General features: G+C 40.1%; 1 long non-coding RNA gene and 1 pseudogene across 1 annotated transcript; both read left to right on the top strand.

Annotated features, from left to right (window-relative positions):
- The window catches only part of LOC111179944 (uncharacterized), a 67,663-nt pseudogene that overhangs the window by 5,283 nt on the left and 43,294 nt on the right, over positions 1–19,086 (top strand).
- Positions 3,946–18,363, top strand: LOC149750663 (uncharacterized). The gene is made up of 2 exons (XR_016394175.1): positions 3,946–4,036; positions 18,007–18,363. It is a non-coding gene; the product is annotated as an uncharacterized LOC149750663 (long non-coding RNA).

The following is a 19,086-nucleotide window of genomic DNA, read 5'->3' as shown; positions in this document are numbered from 1 at the left end:
TTGTTCAGCAGTTAAAACTGCTGAACAGTTCTCAGCAGCGAAACCTGAGTCTCTATATCAGAATAAGAATTTGCAGAAGATATGTAAAGTTATGGTTCAGAGGAAGGCCCTCAGAAAAAACCTGTTTTCCCTGAGTCAGAGCCAGTGATGATCTCAACTACATTTGTCTCCTCCTTTGGTGCCTCCCGCCCTTCCCCCGCCTTATGAAGGGGGAAATCCCTCCGAGTGGTGCCAAGGCTTCCATCAGCAATCCTCCTAGAGCCCCAGGTCTGGCCCCAGCCCTGTAGCCTTCCTTACCAGATAGTCAACAGGGTCTCCCCTCCCCATACCTGCGAGGGTACTCAGTTTGACCCAGGGGGTACTCTGCTTCAGGCAGGGCAATATCCATGGAGACAAGTTCCCACAGGTCTAAATGACCAAGGTCAACCCAGGGGATCTGTATATGTGCCCTCCTCCTTTTCTATCTCTGATCTGTATAATTGGAAAAAAGCATATTTAAAGCACAGCTTTCCATATGTGCCTGAATGCCCTACTCCCTTGTTGAGGCAAGGTCTACTGACAAAATTAAATGACTTTCTCAGCAGAAAAAACAAGCGTGCACCCTCCAAGCTGCACTATTACAACTGGGAGACGAGCCTCAACCAGAAGTCCCTGAAGAAATTCTACAAAAGGTAAGAGCATATGTTTGGGCTGACCCAATAGTAGCAGAACTCTGTCCAGGCACCAAGACTCTAAATTTAAAGCAGTGCCCTTTAAAGAGGTATGCAAAAGAAGGTATAAAGCCTCTGCTAACCACCTGTCTTAAATCCCAATTAATCTGACCTTGTCATTCCCCATATAACACTCCAATCCTGCCGGTATGAAAACCTGGGACAAAAGATTATCATTTTGTGCAGGATTTGGGAGCCATTAACCAAATTGTAGAGGATACATTCAGTGTGCCAAATCCTTATGCAGCTTTATCTGGAGACTTTTGCTGGTTTACAAACAATTCTGGATGTAAAAGATGCCTTTTATTGCATATCCCTAAGTCCTGAGTCCCAGGAACTGTTTGCCTCTGAACGGGATGATCCAGAGACTAATATAAGACAACAATATTGTTGGATGGCACTCCCGCAAGGATTTAAGAATGCTCCCACCATCTTCAAGGAAGCCTTAGCCAAGGATTTAAGGGACCTCCAATTAAATGAGGGAATGTTACTTCAATATGTGGATGCTAGTAAAACTAAGGAAGCTTCAGACCAAAATACAATCCTCACTTAAAATTTTTGGCAGACCAGGGATATAAAGTCCAAGGGAAAAGTGCAAATTTCTTAACCAACTGTAAAATATCTAGGATTTGAGTTATCAAAAGGACAAAGAAACTGACTGCCGGATCGAAGGGAAGCATTAGCTAGGGTGCTTGTACCCACCACCAGAAGGCAATTGCAAGGATTCTTAGGAATGGCTGGGTTTTGTCATATTTGGATTCCTAACTTTGGACACATGGCCAAACTCCTATATGAGGCTCTTAGAGGAAATGACAATGAACCATTAAGCTGCACTCTGGAATGCCATAAGGCATTCCATACCATAAAAAAATTGAAGAAGTCTATTCTAGCAGACCTGACCTGACTGATCAGCCTTTAGAAAAGCCAGACATGGAAATGTTTATGGATGGGAGCAACTTCATGGACTGGGGACTTCGAAAGGCTGGATATGCAATAGTAACTCATCAGGAAGTCCCAGAAGCAGAAGCCCTCCTCCAGGTACCTCTGCCCAAAAGGCAGAGCTCATAGCCCTCATGAGAGCCCTGCACCTTGGAGCTAAGGAAAAGGCAACCGTTTATTTATTTATTTTTAATAGTGTTTTTGCTTTTTTTTTTTTTTTTTTGGCCATGCCATGTTGCATGTGGGATCTTAGTTCCCTGACCAGGGATTGAACCCATGCCCCCTGCAGTGGAAGCACAGAGTCTTAACCACTGGAACACAAGGGAAGTCCCCAAGGTTACCATTTATACTGATTCTAAGTATGCCTTCTCTGTAGTGCATGCCCATGGGGCCATATGGAAAGAGAGGTCTACTAATATCAGGAAGAAAAGAAACACGGAGAGGAGATACTGGCCATATTAGACTCTGTTATAATGCTGAAAGAAGTAGCCATAGTACATTGCCTGGGCCACCAAAAGACTGATAGTTATATAGCTAAAGGAAATAATTTGGCTGATCGGGCTCTAAAACAGGCAGTCAGAAATGGAAATGGATCTAGAGAGAGCAGACGAATGGGGATTTCACGATGACTCTCGGAAGACTTAGATGGTATTCGGTACCAAACAACCAAATAAGGCTGGATTTATAATGAACAGGGACTAGTGCTTACACCTGAGCATTTAATGGAAAGAATTATTACTCATCTACATCAAGGAGCCCATTATGGGAGGGATGCAACCTATCATTGGCTACAAAGGTTTATTGTTGGTTCGCAAATTCAAAGGCCCATCCAAAAAGTAATAAAAAATTGCCTGATCTGCATCAGAAACAATCCTAAAACCAGGCCACGCCTGATAATGAAAGGGGTGCAAACCTGAGGGACAAAAGCAGGAGATGATTGGTAAGTAGACTTTACTGTTACGCCAAGAACCATGGGTAATAATAGACATCTGCTCGTATTTGTGGACACCTTCACAGGATGGGTCGAAGCATTTCTATGCTGAACAGAGAAAGCTTCTGAGGTAACAGAGGCCTACTAAGAGAAATCATCCCTCCTTTTGGGCTGCCTCTTTCTATTCAAAGTGGCGGTGGAGGAGATTTCATAGCCAAGATAACTCAAGGGGTGTCTCAGACCCTCGGAATATAGTGAAAGTTACATGCTTCATGGAGATCTCAGTCTACGGGAAAGACTGAAAAGAGGAATCCTACCTTAGAAGAGACAATCACCAAAATATGTCAAGAAACCAACTTAACTTGGGATAAGGTCTTACCAGTTGCCCTGCTTAGGGTAAAAGTAGCCCCTAGAGGCAAGCTCCAAATGAGCCCTTGTGAAATGTTATATGGGAAACCCTTCCTTAACACAAAGTATTACTGCAGTTTTGAAAATGATCATGTAGCATGAGTAGCTCATATTGCAGAAGAATTAGATACTATAACATGTTTTCATGGATTCCCAAAGGAGTAAGGTCTGTTTTTGAAGGACTGTTAAAGTTAGGAGTCATAGTTCTGTGTATCTTAGGGTTAATCCTTTCACTCATCAGATTTTGTACTTACTGTCTATCATGTATATTTAAAAAGGCCTCCTCCACTCACATGATCATTGCTCAAGACAAGAGTTCAAGCTAGAATTTGCAAATATTTATAATTAAATGCAAAACAATTTCCTTCCTGTTATAAAAATTCACACCCCCAATCAGCAGGAACAGCTAGAATGGTCATTGCCCTATTTGCCTCAAGACTGAGAAACGGGGCTTCCCTGGTGGCGCAGTGGTTGAGAGTCCGCCTGCCGATGCAGGGGACACGGGTTCGTGCCCCGGTCTGGGAAGATCCCACATGCCGCGGAGCGGCTGGGCCCGTGAGCCATGGCCGCTGAGCCTGTTGGTCCGGAGCCTGTGCTCCACAACGGGAGAGGCCACAACAGTGAGAGGCCCGCGTTCCAAAAAAAAAAAAAAGACTGAGGAATGTACAAAGAAAAAGGGGAGAATTGAAATAGTACGTAAAACATCAACCAGCTTCAACTGTTTTTGTCTCTTTAAATAGGTTGTTGATTAATCAAACTGAAATAGCACCGGCTTAAACTGGTTAAACTTCCTTAAAACAGGTTGTTGATTAATCAAAGCTGGAGTTATTTTACGGAGATAGCACTGTGCATGTGCAAGACAGGAACCTGTGTCTCCAGGATGACCTTGGAACCAAGAATCTTCAGTCTACAGAACTCAAAGAATAGAAATCTTGCCACCAGAGCCCTTTACAAAGTGAGAAGTTCTTCAATAAGGAAAAGCTGACTTCCAGCAGCATGAGTAGCTCATATGGACTAATTCAAAACAAACCAATCAATCACCATCCAGGTTTGAAATTCCACTAACCCCTTAAATTTCACCCCAGACTCTGGCTTGAGGAGACAGGTTTGAAAACCTTGCCTCCTGTCTCTTTGTCAGTCGACCTCGTGATAAAGCTCTTTCTTTTCTCAAAAATCAGTGCCATAGTACTGGCTTCTATGCACATCAGGCAGCGAGCCCTTGCTCAGTAATGTAGGGAACACCACCATTTAAGGGAGGGGCAGAGAAAGAGAGGCCTGAGAAGGAGAATGATAAGGAGTGGCAGAGATAGAAAAGACTTAGGTATCAAGGAAGCCAAGAGAAGAAAGGTTCGAAGAAGAAGGGAATGGACAGCAGTGTCAAATGGAACTGAGAAGTCAAGTGATGGACGGACCAAGTGTCTCCTGGATTTGACAAAATATTCTTTGGTCACGAAAGTGAGAGCGGTTTCAATGAAATAGTGGGGTGAAAATTAAATAGAAGTGGGTAGTGAGTGGGAAGTAAGTGTAGACATCTTCAAGAAGTTTAGCTGGGAAGAGGAGGTGAACAAATACAGTATCGGGAGGTGTTTGATTCAGGAAGTTAAGGGAGAACTGTCTTTTGAAGATAGGATAAGTTTCTATGTATGTTTAAATGTTGATAGAAAGAAGGCTATAGATAGGGAGAGGCTGAAAATACAAGAGACAGGATAATCGAGTGAAGTGCTTAAGAGGGTAGGAAAAGATGAGAAATAAATGTAAAAGTCATTAGCCTCAGAAGGAGAAGGTACGTATTGTCAATGTTGACAGGTGGGAAAGAAGAAAGAACAGGCATACGTGGAGTTACATTTATAGTGTGGGAATTAGAGGGGTTTACGGGGGGATAGTTTCTTTTTTTCTGCAGAATCAGTGGGGTGGGGGGTTAGGTTTGGCACTTCTTGAAGATTTGAGGAACATGGGAAAGTGAAGTATCCACAGCATACATGGGAGAGAGGGTGATGGCGAGGTAACCAGAGGCTTAGCTGGTCCCCAGGTGATTCTGTTATAGGAGTTCTTCAGATCACACTTCGAGAACTACTGATAGGAGGGGATTATTTTATTCTGGGAGAGTTTTTTACAAAATGGGAGAAAATTGCCCACTGCGAGGGCAGGGGGGACAATTAACACAAAAAGGTATCATTGATGGGGCAAAATCGCTAAGGAAATGGGAGCTGTGATAAAGAAGAAAGGAGGAAGGATCAGTCTTGGACAGGAGGTGTGTCACCTCTCCAACTAAGATCAGCCTTAGGCGGAGAGAGCCTGAAATCCTCTTTCATTAAGGGTCACCTCTTTCCATTAAGATGGGAAAGGAGGTAAAGATAAACATGGAGGCAGGTAACATTGGTAGTTTCACTTCCAACAAAATTTTTCCCCAGTGATAATCTCCAGCAAGCTTGGAAAAGAGAAACTATCAATAACATTATAAGTGATAATCTCCAGCAAGCTTGGAAAAGAGAAACAATCAATAACATTATACCTAGCGTTATGCTAAATCTTTCTCATGCAGTGTGTCATTTAATCCTTCTAGTAACTTAAGTGGAAGGTCCTATCACCATTTCATAGAGAAAGAAACTGAGGTTAGAGAACAGAAGCTAAGTAACTTGTCCAAGGATGCCCAGATCTTAAGGGCAGAGTCTAGGTAGTCTGAATGTGGACCCATGTCTGTCTGACATCTGAGCCTACACTATGAGCCACAGATATTATACTGCTCAACTCATTGGGGAAGGGGTAGTAATTTGTGTGACATTTTGCATGGATGATACCATGCAACATGGTAGCATGGGAGATTGAAACTGTTTTTCCTTCATGACTTCTCACCCGTAAGTCTTTCTTCCTACCATCACCTCAGTCCTGATTGATGGCTTTTTTTTTTTCCTGAATATCATTTAGAACTTTGTTGCAAATGGCAGAAAACTGACTCAAGCTGGCTTAATATGAAAAAAGAAAAAGAATTAATTAGCCCATGTAATTGAAAACTTCAGAAGGCTTAGCTGGGTAAAAGCTCAGATAATAATGGTTTCTGGTTCTTTTGAAGCCTCCAGCTCCATCTCTCACTTTTTTGCCTTTTCTGTGAAACTTTATCTGGTGCCTCCTAGCTCCTCCCTGGGTCACACAATGGCTATAGCAGTTCTATCTCTTTACCACTCAGTATATCTAGAAACAAAGATTTCCCCCCATATAAACAAGTCCTGGGCCTCGGTCATTTGCAAGATGAGACGTGTTTTTTAAGTTATAAGAAATTATTTCCAACCATCTCTGGAGTTGAAGGGCAAGTCAAACCCACCCACATGAGCAAAAAGGGTACAGGTAGTTCTTCAAAGGAGACTCGGAATTGTTTTTACCAGAAAAGGGTGACTGGATGATGAGGGGGAAACAACAGATGTTTTCATGCCTCTCTCCCAGCTTTCTTCCCCTCATTAATCACCTTCCTATGTGATTGTCAGTGACTCAAGCTGAAGTTGCTGACCTTTTGGCAGAAGAAGGTGGGCTTAATACTCTCTACAAGTCTTACCGGTCACATCTGTGTCTATACATCTTTGTCATCTCCTTGTTTAAATGTCTCTATTGGCTCCACATTGCCCACGGAAGAATGATTTACAATATCAGTGTTTAATGGTCCACCACTCTGGTCTTCCATGCTGTTTTAAAGTCCTGGAATACTGGCATTTCTGTTGGTGTGATACGATTATTTTGGAGTTTAAAAAATCTGAATCATTTATGTCTTGATACACAGAGACATGCTTCATTAAAATCTTGAATCAGATATAAGTGCACTTGTTTAGAAAGCCATCTTCTATACTTCCATAATCCTTAAACAAAAGAAGAAAATAACAACCACCAAAGCAAAGCTTCTAATGCAAGAGTAGTTCTTATCTATTACAAAGATTTCCACCAAATGGAATAGGAACAGAACGCTATTGGTATTAATATGGTGTCCACATTAGAATCTCCATTTATGTAAGATGAGACAGGAAGATGAAGACAAGTGAGAAATACTTCCTTTGAAGCAAACAAACAAAAACAGCTTGTTACAAACAAATATTGTCCCTGCAAAGAAAGAAAATATTGCCTCCCCCCAAAAAAATCTCCTCAAACTTATTAACGAAGAGATAGGGTTGTTTGAAGATAAGGGACTAGAGAAAATACTGATGTTTAAGAACGTCTTATAACTATCTCCTTATCATTCCCTTAACCAGCATACATTCAGAATTTTTTAGCAACTGGAAAGTTTTTCACAGCTTGATGATATCGTTGATAGACTAATATCACTTTAAAAACAATTGTAATTTTACTTCATTTTAAACCCTAATTAAACTATTTTATGTAGAATTTCCTTTAAGCAATATTTTATTTTTATATTAAAGTGATATGGTTAATATATTTCAGTATATTTGCATTTATGCTTATGAATTTTTATATTTGAAATGTAATAAATACTTAGTTTTACTGATCTCGGGTACTTAATATGTGAAATAAGTACCAAAACCTCCTGAAATTCTATCCAGTATTTAAATGACTGTTTAGCTTGGCGCTGGAGGTCCTTCCTGTCAGCCCCTTGTCTACAGTCCCAGCCGCCCTCCTGCATCCCCATCCCGGGGATGGATATGTTTATCTGTGTTTCCTTTTCCAAGTAGAGCTTGGATCCAGTCACCTCTATTCCTTTGCTGGAGGCCCCTTCTTCAATTTTTACCTATAAAGGTCACATGGGACGAGCACAACTGGTAGAATGGAATCTTAAAGCAAATTCATTTTTGTCTCCCACTATCTTTTTAAGTCTGCACCAAGGGGCTATTCCTCTCTTACATTTAGAAAAGACAAAGGTTGTCCCTCAGAGGTAATGACAGTGCTGTCACTTTTTAGGGCACAAAATGTCAACCAGGCATTTAAATGGGAGTCCGAGATGAGAATTGTTGTAACTTCAACTTACAGTTGAAGTTTGTCCTCTCCTCCAGCTTCAGCTGGCTGCAGGCTAGAAGTCTGAAATTTGAAGATCGGGGGAGAGGGGCTCTTGGCTTCTCTCTTTCCTCCTCTCATGCTCCTTCTTCTCTTCTCCCATCTTACAAACTTGTTTTTGGCCCTTTCAGGGTCTGGAGCCTGGGGAGGGGAATTCGTGGATTCATAGAATTCTTGGTTGATTGATGCTGTGGAAGTGATCTAGCTGGTGCTCTCTGGACCTTGAAGATCTTTGAAGCCAATTTCCCTCTTGAGGGACTTTCATGGGTTCCTCAGAGACCTTCCCTTTCCCCACTTCTGCAGCATCTACACGTCCAGCAGCAGTTCATTTCCAGCTTTCACCCCCGCAGGAGGCCATTTCGACCAGGGGCTAAGCATAACCATGTCAATTCCCTTTCCCTCGGGGATCTCATTTGGTCCATAGGAGACACCATTCACCCAGACAGACTCTGGGAGTGTAGCTACTTCCCCACACCTCAGCCCTCGACATTTTGATTTCTCCAGTGTGATCCAGTCAGCAGACCTGTGTCCCTCAAACTGTAGGAGACACACATTAAGCTCCGCAGATGGTTCCCTCAAAGTCCTGTCCTTTGGTTTGAGATAAGGAGCGGATATCCCTTCTCCTCCTCATTCACCCTTAGTGAGGAGGGTAGAATTCTTCATACACAGTAGTTCTTTCCAAAGAAATCCATTTCAAAAAGCTTCCTATCAGCATCCCTTTATGCCGTCAATGTGGGTGACCATTTGAGAGTTACATGCCTCTCCCTTCTCCCCTTTTTACCATCTATGTTTTGGTCCAACACATAGCTCTGGAATGTGCCTCAACTGAAGCTTTTATTTTAACATCTTGCTACATCCCTAAAGATCACTTTCATGCCTCTACCTCCACAAAATCTTACTGATCAGCCCCAAGGTAGTAATTTTCTACTTTGCCAAACTCTTAGGTGTGGATCATTATGCCATTCACATGGTACTTATTTTCTGCCTTGTATTGTACTTACTTAAGTACAATTATTTCCACCAAAAATTTGTAAGTTCCTCTAAGGTAGACACTATGCATCTTTGTTTTTATATCACTAAAGTCTTACACACAGTATGTAAATAATATTTGTTATATCCAAGAAATAGATTGCTCAATATTGCTGTGTATGGTAAAGTCTTGGAAAGTAGATAATCTTTCCAATTCAACCTCTATCTACCGTCCTGAGTTTTAAGCACTGTGGCCAGTTGAGGATACAGGCACAGACAAGACAAAGTCCTGTCTAGAAGCACTCAGAATCAGCAGAAGAGATGGTACATTACAAAAAGTTACATAAGTCTACAATAAAGGTGTGATCTAAAGGTTGTGCATAGGAGGGAGTGGTTAACTAACCAGGATGCTCAGGGAAGTCTTCATGAAGTTGGAACTACTTGAATTTTTTTAAAAATTGAGCTATAATTTACTTATCATGAAGTTCATGCTTTTAAAGTATACAATTCAGTGATTTCTAGTATGTTCACAAGGTTGTGCAACCATCACCACCTTGTAATTCCAAAACATTCATCACCCTCAAAAGAAACCTCATGGGCTTCCCTGGTGGTGCAGTGGTTGAGGGTCCGCCTGCCGATGCAGGGGACGTGGGTTCGTGCCCCGGTTCGGGAGGATCCGGCATGCCGCGGGGCGGCTGGGCCCGTGGGCCATGGCCGCTGGGCCTGTGCGTCCGGAGCCTGTGCTCCGCAACGGGAGAGGCCGCGGCAGTGGGAGGCCCGCGTACCACAAAAAAAAAAAAAAAAAGAAGAAACCTCATACTCCTGAGCAGTCTTTCTCCATTCCCCCTCCGCCAGCCCCTGGCAACCACTTATCTACTTTCTGTCTTTATGGATTTGCCATTTCTAGACATTTCATATAAATGGAGTCATACAATATGTGGTCTTCAGCGTCTGGCTTATTTCTCCTAGCATAATGTCTTCAAGGTTAATCCATGTTGTAGCACATATCAGAATTTCCTTCCTTTTTAAGGTTGAATAATATTCCACTGTATGTATATACCGCTTCATCCATTGATAGACATTTGTGTTATTTCCATTTTGGGGGCTATTGTGAACAGTACTGCTATGAACATGGGTGTGCAAATATCTATCTGAATCCCTTCTTTCAGTTCTTTTGGGGAGACATCCAGAAGTGAATTGCTAAATCATATGGTAATTCTGTATTTAATATTTTGAGAAATCACCATAATATTTCCCATCGCAGCTGCACAATTTTACATTCCCACCAGGAATGCAGAAGAGTAGCAATTCCTCCAAATCCTTGTCAACACTTATTTTCTGTTTTCTTTTTGTTTTTTTATAATAGCCATCCTAATGAGGTGAAGAGGAATCTCACTGTGGTTTGGGTTTGCATTTCCCCAATGATGGCGATTATCTTTTCATATGCTTGTTGGCCATTTGTATATCTTCTTTGGAGAAATTTGTATTTAAGTCAAAAGGCTCACTTTGTTTTTTCTTTTGTTTTTTTTTAACTTTTATTGAGGTACAGTTGTTTTACAATGTTGTGTTAGTTTCTGCTGTACAGCGAAGTGAATCAACTGTATGTATACATACATCCCCTCTTTTTTGGATTTCCTTCGCATTTAGGTCACCACAGAGCACTAACTAGAGTTCCCTGTGCTATACAGCACGTTCTCATTAGCTATCTATTTTATACATATTAGTGTATATACGTCAATCCCAATCTCCCAATTCATTCCACTTTTCCCTCCTTTGGTATCGATACATTTGTTCTCTAGATCTGTGTCTCTATTTCAGCCTTGCAAACAGGTTCATCTATAACATTTTTCTAGATTCCACATATATGTGTTTATATATGATATTTGTTTTTTCTTTTTTTAATTTTTTAATTTTATTTTTTTTTATACAGCAGGTTCTTATTAGTCATCAATTTTATACACATCAGTGTATACATGTCAATCCCTATCGCCCAATTCATCACACCACCATCACCACACCCCCGCGGCTTTCTCCCCCTTGGTGTCCATGCGTTTGTTCTCTACATCTGTGTCTCAACTTCTGCCCTGCAAACCGGTTCATCTGTACCATTTTTCTAGGTTCCACATACATGCGTTAATATACAATATTTGTTTTTCTCTTTCTGACTTACTTCCCTCTGTATGACAGTCTCTAGATCCATCCACGTCTCAACAAATGACCCAATTTCATTCCTTTTTATGGCTGAGTAATATTCCATTGTATATATGTGCCACATCTTCTTTATCCATTCGTCTGTCAGTGGGCATTTAGGTTGCTTCCATGACCTGGCTATTGTAAATAGTGCTGCAATGAACATTGGGGTTCATGTGTCTTTTTGAGTTATGGTTTTCTCTGGGTATATGCCCAGTAGTGGGATTGCTGGATCATATGGTAATTCTATTTTTAGTTTTTTAAGGAACCTTCATACTGTTCTCCATAGTGGCTGTATCAATTTACATTCCCACCAACAGTGCAGGAGGGTTCTCTTTTCTCCACACCCTCTCCAGCATTTGTTGTTTGTAGATTTTCTGATGATGCCCATTCTAACTGGTGTGAGGTGATACCTCATTGTAGTTTTGATTTGCATTTCTCTAATAATTAGTGATGTTGAGCAGCTTTTCATGTGCTTCTTGGCCATCTGTATGTCCTCTTTGGAGAAATGTCTATTTAGGTCTTCTGCCCATTTTTGGATTGGGTTTTTGTTTCTTTAATATTGAGCTGCATGAGCTGTTTATATATTTTGGAGATTAATCCTTTGTCTGTTGATTCGTTTGCAAATATTTTCTCCCATTCTGAGGGTTGTCTTTTCATCTTGTTTATGGTTTCCTTTGCTGTGCAAAAGCTTTTAAGTTTCGTTAGGTTCCATTTGTTTATTTTTATTTCCATTACTCTAGGAAGTTTATCAAAAAAGATCTTGCTCTGATTTATGTCAAAGAGTGTTCTTGCTATGTTTTCCTCTAAGAGTTTTATAGTGTCTGGTCTTACATTTAGGTCTTGAATCCATTTTGAGTTTATTTTTCTGTATGGTGTTAGGGAGTGTTCTAATTGCATTCTTTTACATGTAGCTGTCCAGTTTTCCCAGCACCACTTATTGAAGAGACTATCCTTTCTCCATTGTATATCCTTGCCTCCTTTGTCATAGATTAGTTGACCGTAGGTGCATGGGTTTATCTCTGGACTTTCTATCTTGTTCCATTGGTCTATCTTTCTGTTTTTGTGCCAGTACCATATTGTCTTGATTACTGTAGCTTTGTAGTATAGTCTGAAGTCAGGGAGTCTGATTCCTCCAGCTTTGTTTTTTTCCCTCAAGACTGATTTGTCTATTCAGGGTCTTTTTTTTTTTTTTTTTTTGCGGTATGTGGGCCTCTCACTGTTGTGGCCTCTCCCATTGCAGAGCACAGGCTTCAGATGCGCAAGCTCAGCGGCCATGGCTCACGGGCCCAGCCGCTCCGCGGCATGTGGGATCTTCCCGGACCGGGGCACAAACCCGTGTCCCCTGCATCAGCAGGCAGACTCTCAACCACTGCGCCAGCAGGGAAGCCCTATTCAGGGGCTTTTGTGTCTCCATATACATTTTAAGATTTTTTGTTCTAGTTCTGTAAAAAGTGACATTGGTAATTTGATAGGGATTGCATTGAATCTGTAGATTGCTTTGGGTAGTACAGTCATTTTCACAATATTGATTCTTCCAATCCAAGAACATGGTATATCTCTCCATCTGTTGGTATCATCTTTAATTTCTTTCATCAGTGTCTTATAGTTTTCTGCATACAGGTCTTTTGTCTCCCTAGGTAGGTTTATTCCTAGGTATTTTATTCTTTTTGTTGCAATGGTAAATGGGAATGTTTCCTTAATTTCTCTTTCAGAGTTTTCATCATTAGTGTATAAGAATGGAAGAGATTTCTGTGCATTAATTTTGTATCCTGCAACTTTACCAAATTCATTGATTAGCTCTAGTAGTCTTCTGGTGGCATTTTTAGGATTCTCTATGTATAGTATCATGTCATCTGCAAAAAGTGACAGTTTTACTTCTTCTTTTCCAATTTGTATTCCTTTTATTTCTTTTTCTTCTCTAATTGCCGTGGCTAGGACTTCCAAAACTATGTTGAATAATAGTGGTGAGAGTGGACATCCTTGTCTTGTTCCTGATCTTAGAGGAAATGCTTTCAGTTTTTCACCAGTGAGAATGATGTTTGCTGTGGGTTTGTCGTATATGGCCTTTATTATGTTGAAGTAGGTTCCCTCTATGCCCACTTTCTGGAGAGTTTTTATCATAAATCGGTGCTGAATTTTGTCAAAAGCTTTTGTTGCATCTATTGAGATGATCATATGGTTTTTATTCTTCAATTTGTTAATATGGTGTATCACATTGATTGATTTGCATATATTGAAGAATCCTTGCATCCCTGGGATAAATCCCACTTGACCAATGGTGTATGATCCTTTTAATGTGTTGTTGGATTCTGTTTGCTAGTATTTTGTTGAGTATTTTTGCATCTATATTCATCAGTGATATTGGTCTGTAATTTTCTTTTTTTGTAGTATCTTTGTCTGGTTTTGGTATCAGGGTGATGGTGGCCTCATAAAATGAGTTTGGGAGTGTTCCTTCCTCTGCAATTTTTTGGAAGAGTTTGAGAAGGATGGGTGTTAACTCTTCTCTAAATATTTGATAGAATTCACCTGTGAAGCCATCTGGTCCTGGACTTTTGTTTGTTGGAAGATTTTTAATCACAGTTTCAATTTCATTACCTGTGATTGGTCTGTTCATATTTTCTATTTCTTCCTGGTTCAGTCTTGGAAGGTTATACCTTTCTAAGAATTTGTCCATTTCTTCCAGGTTGTCCATTTTATTGGCATAGAGTTGCTTGTAGTAGTCTCTTATGATCTTTGTATTTCTGCAGTGTTCATTGTAACTTCTCCTTTTTCATTTCTAATTTTATTGATTTGAGTCCTCTCCCTCTTTTTCTTGATGAGTCTGGCTAAAGTTTTATCAGTTTTGTTTCTCTTCTCAAAGGACCAGCCTTTAGTTTTATTGATCTTTGCTATTGTTTTCTTTGTTTCTATTTCATTTATTTCTGCTCTGATTATGATTTCTTTCCTTCTACTAACTTTGGGTGTTTTTTTTTTCTTTCTCTAGTTCTTTTAGGTGTAAGGTTAGATTGTTTATTTGAGATTTTTCTTGTTTCTTGAGTGAGATTGAATTGCTATAAACTTCCTTCTTAGAACTGCTTTTGCTGTGTCCCATAGGTTTTGGATCATCGTGTTTTCGTTGTCTTTGGTCTCTAGGTATTTTTTTATTTTCTCTTTGATTTCTTCAGTGATCTCTTGGTTATTCAGTAGCATGTTGTTTAGCCTCCATGTGTTTTTTTTTTTAAACAGCCTTTTTTCCTATAATTGATTTCTAATCTCATAACAGTGTGGTTGAGAAAGATGCTTGATATGATTTCAATTTTCTTAAATTTACCAAGGCTTGATTTGTGACCCAATATGTGATCTATCCTGGAGAATGTTCCATGTGCACTTGGGAAGAAAGTATTCTGCTGCTTCAGATGGAATGTCCTATAAATATCAGTTAAATCTATCTGGTCTATTGTGTCATTTAAAGCTTGTGTTTCCTTATTAATTTTCTGTCTGGATGATCTGTCCATTGGTGTTAGTGAGGTGTTAAAGTCCGCCACTATTGTGTTACTGTCGATTTCCCCTTTTATGGCTGTTAGTATTTGGCTTATGTATTGAGGTACTCCTATGTTGGGTGCATATATATTTATAATTGTTATATCTTCTTCTTGGATTGATCCCTTGATCATTATATAGTGTCCTTCCTTGTCACTTGTAACAGTCTTTATTTTAAAGTCTATTTTATCTAATATGAATATTGCTACTCCAGCTTTCCTTTGATTTCCATTTGCATGGAATATCTTTTTCCATCCCCTCACTTTGTCTGTATGTGTCCTTAGGTCTGAAGCGGGTCTCTTGTAAACAGCATATATATGGATCTTGTTTTTGTATCCATTCAGCCAGTCTGTGTCTTTTGGTTGGAGCATTTAATCCGTTCACATTTAAGGTAATTATAGATATGTATGTTCCTATTACCATTTTCTTAATTGTGTTGGGTTTGTTTTTGTAGGTCTTTTCCTTCTCTTGTGTTTCCCACTAAGAGAAGTTCCTTTAGCATTTGTTGTAGAGCTGGTTTGGTGGTGCTGAATTCTCTTAGCTTTTGCTTGTCTGTAAAGTGTTTGATTTCTCCGTTGAATCTGAATGAGATGCTTGCTGGGTAGAGTAATCTTGGTTGTAGCTTTTTCCCTTTCATTATTTTAAATATATCCTGCCATTCCCTTCTGTCCTGCGGGGTTTCTGCTGAAAAATCAGCTGATAACCTTATGGAGATTCCCTTGTAAGTTATTTGTTGATTTTCCCTTGCTGCTTTTTCTTTGTATTTAATTTTTGATAGTTTGAATAATATGTGTCTTGGTGTGTTCCGCCTTGGGTTTACCCTATATGGGACTCTCTGCATTTCTTGGACTTGATTGACTATTTCCTTTCCCATGTGAGGGAAGTTTTCAACTATAATCTCTTCAAATATTTTCTCAGACCCTTTCTCCTTCTCTTCTTTTTCTGGGACCCCTATAATTCGAATGTTGGTGCGTTTAATGTTGCCCCAGAGGTCTCTGATTCTGTCCTGAATTCTCTTCATTCTTTTTTCTTTATTCTGCTCCCTGGCAGTTATTTCCACCCTTTTATCTTCCAGCTCACTTATCCGTTCTTCTGCCTCAGTTATTCTGCTATTGATTCCTTCTAGAGTATTTTTAATTTCAGTTATTGTGTTGTTCATCACTGCTTGTTTGTTTTTTAGTTCTTCTAGGTCCTTGTTAAATGTTTCTTGTATTTTCTCCATTCTGTTTCCAAGGTTTTGTTTGTGTGTTTGTTTGTTTTAACATCTTTATTGGAGTATAATTGCTTTACAATGGTGTGTTAGTTTCTGCTTTATAACAAAGTGAATCAGCTATACATATACATATATCCCCATATCTCGTCCCTCTTGCATCTCCCTCCCACCCTCCCTATCCCACCCCTCTAGGTGGTCACAAAGCACCAAGCTGATCTCCCGGTGCTATGCGGCTGCTTGTTTCTGAGATTTTGGATCATCTTTACTATCATTACTCTGAATTCTTTTTTAGGTAGATTGCCTATTTCCTCTTCATTTGTTTGCTCTTGTGGGTTTTTACCTTGCTCCTTCATCTGTAGCATATTTCTCTGTCTTCTCATTTTGTTTAACTTACTGTGTTTGAGGTTTCCTTTCTGCAGGCTACAGGGTCTCAGTTTCTCTTACTTCTGGTGACTGACCCCAGTGCGTGTGGTTGTTCCAGTGGCTTGTGTAGGCTTTCTGGTAGGGGACACTGGTGCCTGAGTTCTGGTGGGTGGAGCTGGATCTTGTCCCTCTGATGGGTAGGGCTACGTCAGGTGGTGTGTTTTGGGGTGTCTGTGACCTTAGTATGACTTTAGGCAGGCTGTCTGCTAATGGGTGGGGTTGTGTTCCTGTCTTGCTAGTTGTTTCACATGAGGCATCCAGCACTGGAGCCTGCTGGCCATTGGGTGGAGCCAGGTCTTGGTGTTGAGATGGAGACCTCTGGGAGAGCTCTTGCTGATTAATATTCCCTGGGCCTAGGAGTTCTCTGGCAGTCCAATGTCCTGGACTCAGCTCTCCCACCTCAGAGGCTGAGGCCTGACCCGTGGCCAGAGCACCAAGACCCTGCAAGCCACACAGCATGGAAGAAAAGAAAAAAAGAAGAAAGAAAGAAAATGAACAAACAAACCCCCAAGACACAGGATAAAAACAAAGACAAACAGACAAAAACACACAAAGAAACACACATACACAAAAACTAGAAAACAAAAAAGAAGAGAGCAACCGAACAAATAAATGAACCTAAAAAGGAAAACAAACAATAAAAACTAAACTAACAGAAGCAAAACCAAAAACAAAAAGCTCATTTTTGAACTGAGTTGTTTGTTTTTTGTTGTTGACTTGTAGGAGTTCTTTATATATTTTGGATATCAGTCCCGTATCAGGTATATGCTTTGCAAATATTTCTTCCCATTCTGTGGGTTATCTTTTTCACTTTGTTGATAGTGTCCTTTGATAAACAAAAGTTATAAATTTTGAAGTCTAATTTTTTTCTTTTGTTGCCTGTGCTTTTGGTGTGATATCTGGTGATCATGTTTGAAATGTGAGTGTATTTGGAAGAACAGTGCTTTGTCATTAGTCATTAGAACATGTGTGCATAATGTATTGGTCATTTTCTAATTTTAGCCGGTAGCAGTCAGTTTGTAGAAAAAAGAGAGGAAGGTACCTGAAGAAGAGGTTGGGGTAGGATGTCACAATGAGTGAAAGGACTTTTGCCAGTACTAGAGCAATAGCTCTCCAACAGGGAAAAGGAGAAGGGTTCCTGGTAGAGGGAGAGAGATGTGTTGAGAAGAGGAAGCACTAACATTAGATGAAATGGTCTTATTGAAGTATGGTGAAAGCAATTGTCATGAAAAAGCTGTGAGGGGGTGCCTTTAAAAAACATCCCTCAGAGTCTTCTTGGTTCAGTACTGTAAATTAGGGAAGCATGCCATATGTGAAAGCATTATAAAAGTGCTATGTAAGATTGCATTATTGTTATTAATATGTTTGTTCAATAAATAAGCATATAAAAATGGAGCATAGTAACTTGGACCTAGGAGGGATGTAGTATAAATGGAAATACACCACCTAGATCTCTCTTCCAGGAAGACTTACTGCCCACCTGCAGGGAGTGTGATCAACAGAGAGGTCATGCCCTTCTGCATGCAGCCTGCATTTGGTGATTGAGAGGGTTGAGAGAGTAAAGGTCAGGCCATTTTGACCCAATGTGGGACACTCTTGTGGGCATTGCTTGCTCTTAACTTCCATCTGAGGTGGCTAAGATTTTCTCAGGTCTTTACTACAGTTTAATGTCTTCCTCTGCTTAATCCTTCTTCCTCTCCCTTTCTTTACAGTGCTGATACCCCTAAAACATCTTATACCAAACTCCATCTCAACATCTGCTTCCAAAGAACCCAACCTTAGAGATTATTTAGTCTGAACTCTATCTTTTTTAGATAATAAAGAATATTTTTTCCAAATTCAAAACTATTCTCACTCTTATAGAATAGGTAAATATTTATGTAGAAAGAAAAAAACATCATGCATATTGGCCACCACCTTTGGAGACCGGTGATAACAATCTTAAGTAACTATTCCAACCTTTGAGTGTATCATAATTTACTTACCTCTTAAACGATTATTACTGTTTCCAGTTTTTTCTAGTTTTTCACTAGCATAAATAATGCTATAATAAACATTTTGTGCATAAAGGTTTTATGTGTTCTAAATTATTTTCTTAGGATAGATTCGCAGAATTACTGGGTTAAAGGGTACTCCATACTGAAGGCTCTCGTTGGATAGTTTTTCAGAGGGTCAAACCAGCTTTCACTATCATTAACAGAGTACAACATGGCAGTGGCATTCCCATTTCAGTGCATTTTCTCTATGATTTTATAGACAAGATAATTACTGGTTAAATAGTAATTTGTGACAGTGTAGTGTCTCTGTCACAAATTTAGATGAATTTGTGAATTTAGATTACATTTCTCGTTAGCCCAAAATGCGTATAAAACCTAAAAGTGTAAAGCAGCTCTTCTCATCAGCTCACCAGTATTCTTTACTCTCAGGCATGGAATGCCAATCTTCAGAGGATGCTTTTGTGGAGAAGGAGGTGAGTAGGTAGTGATGGTAAAAGTGCAGAGATTCCTCCCTGGGGAATCATAAGAGATAAATCACAAAGGGAGGGGCCTTAAAAAGAACCAGCGGCAGGGGGAGGTGGGGGGTGGGGGTGGGGGAAACGACTTCCCTGGAGGTTTAGTGGTTAAGATTCTGCACTTCCACTGCAGGGGGCATGGGTTCCATTTCTGGTTGGGGAACTAAAATCCTTCATGTCACGCGGCACGGCCAAAAAAATAATAATAATAAAAATAAAATAAAAAATAAGTAAATTAGGCTTAAAAAAAAGAACCAGCTGGGCAGAGACTGCAGCAGTG

This window comes from Delphinapterus leucas, chromosome 1 (genome assembly GCF_059928025.1).
Source record: "Delphinapterus leucas isolate spDelLeu-1000000601 "Yukka" chromosome 1, BTC_Dleu_Yukka2, whole genome shotgun sequence".
In the NCBI taxonomy this organism is placed as follows: Eukaryota; Metazoa; Chordata; class Mammalia; order Artiodactyla; family Monodontidae; genus Delphinapterus; species Delphinapterus leucas.
Note: the sequence above shows the minus strand (reverse complement) of the source record. Positions and strands in the feature narration are given on the sequence as shown.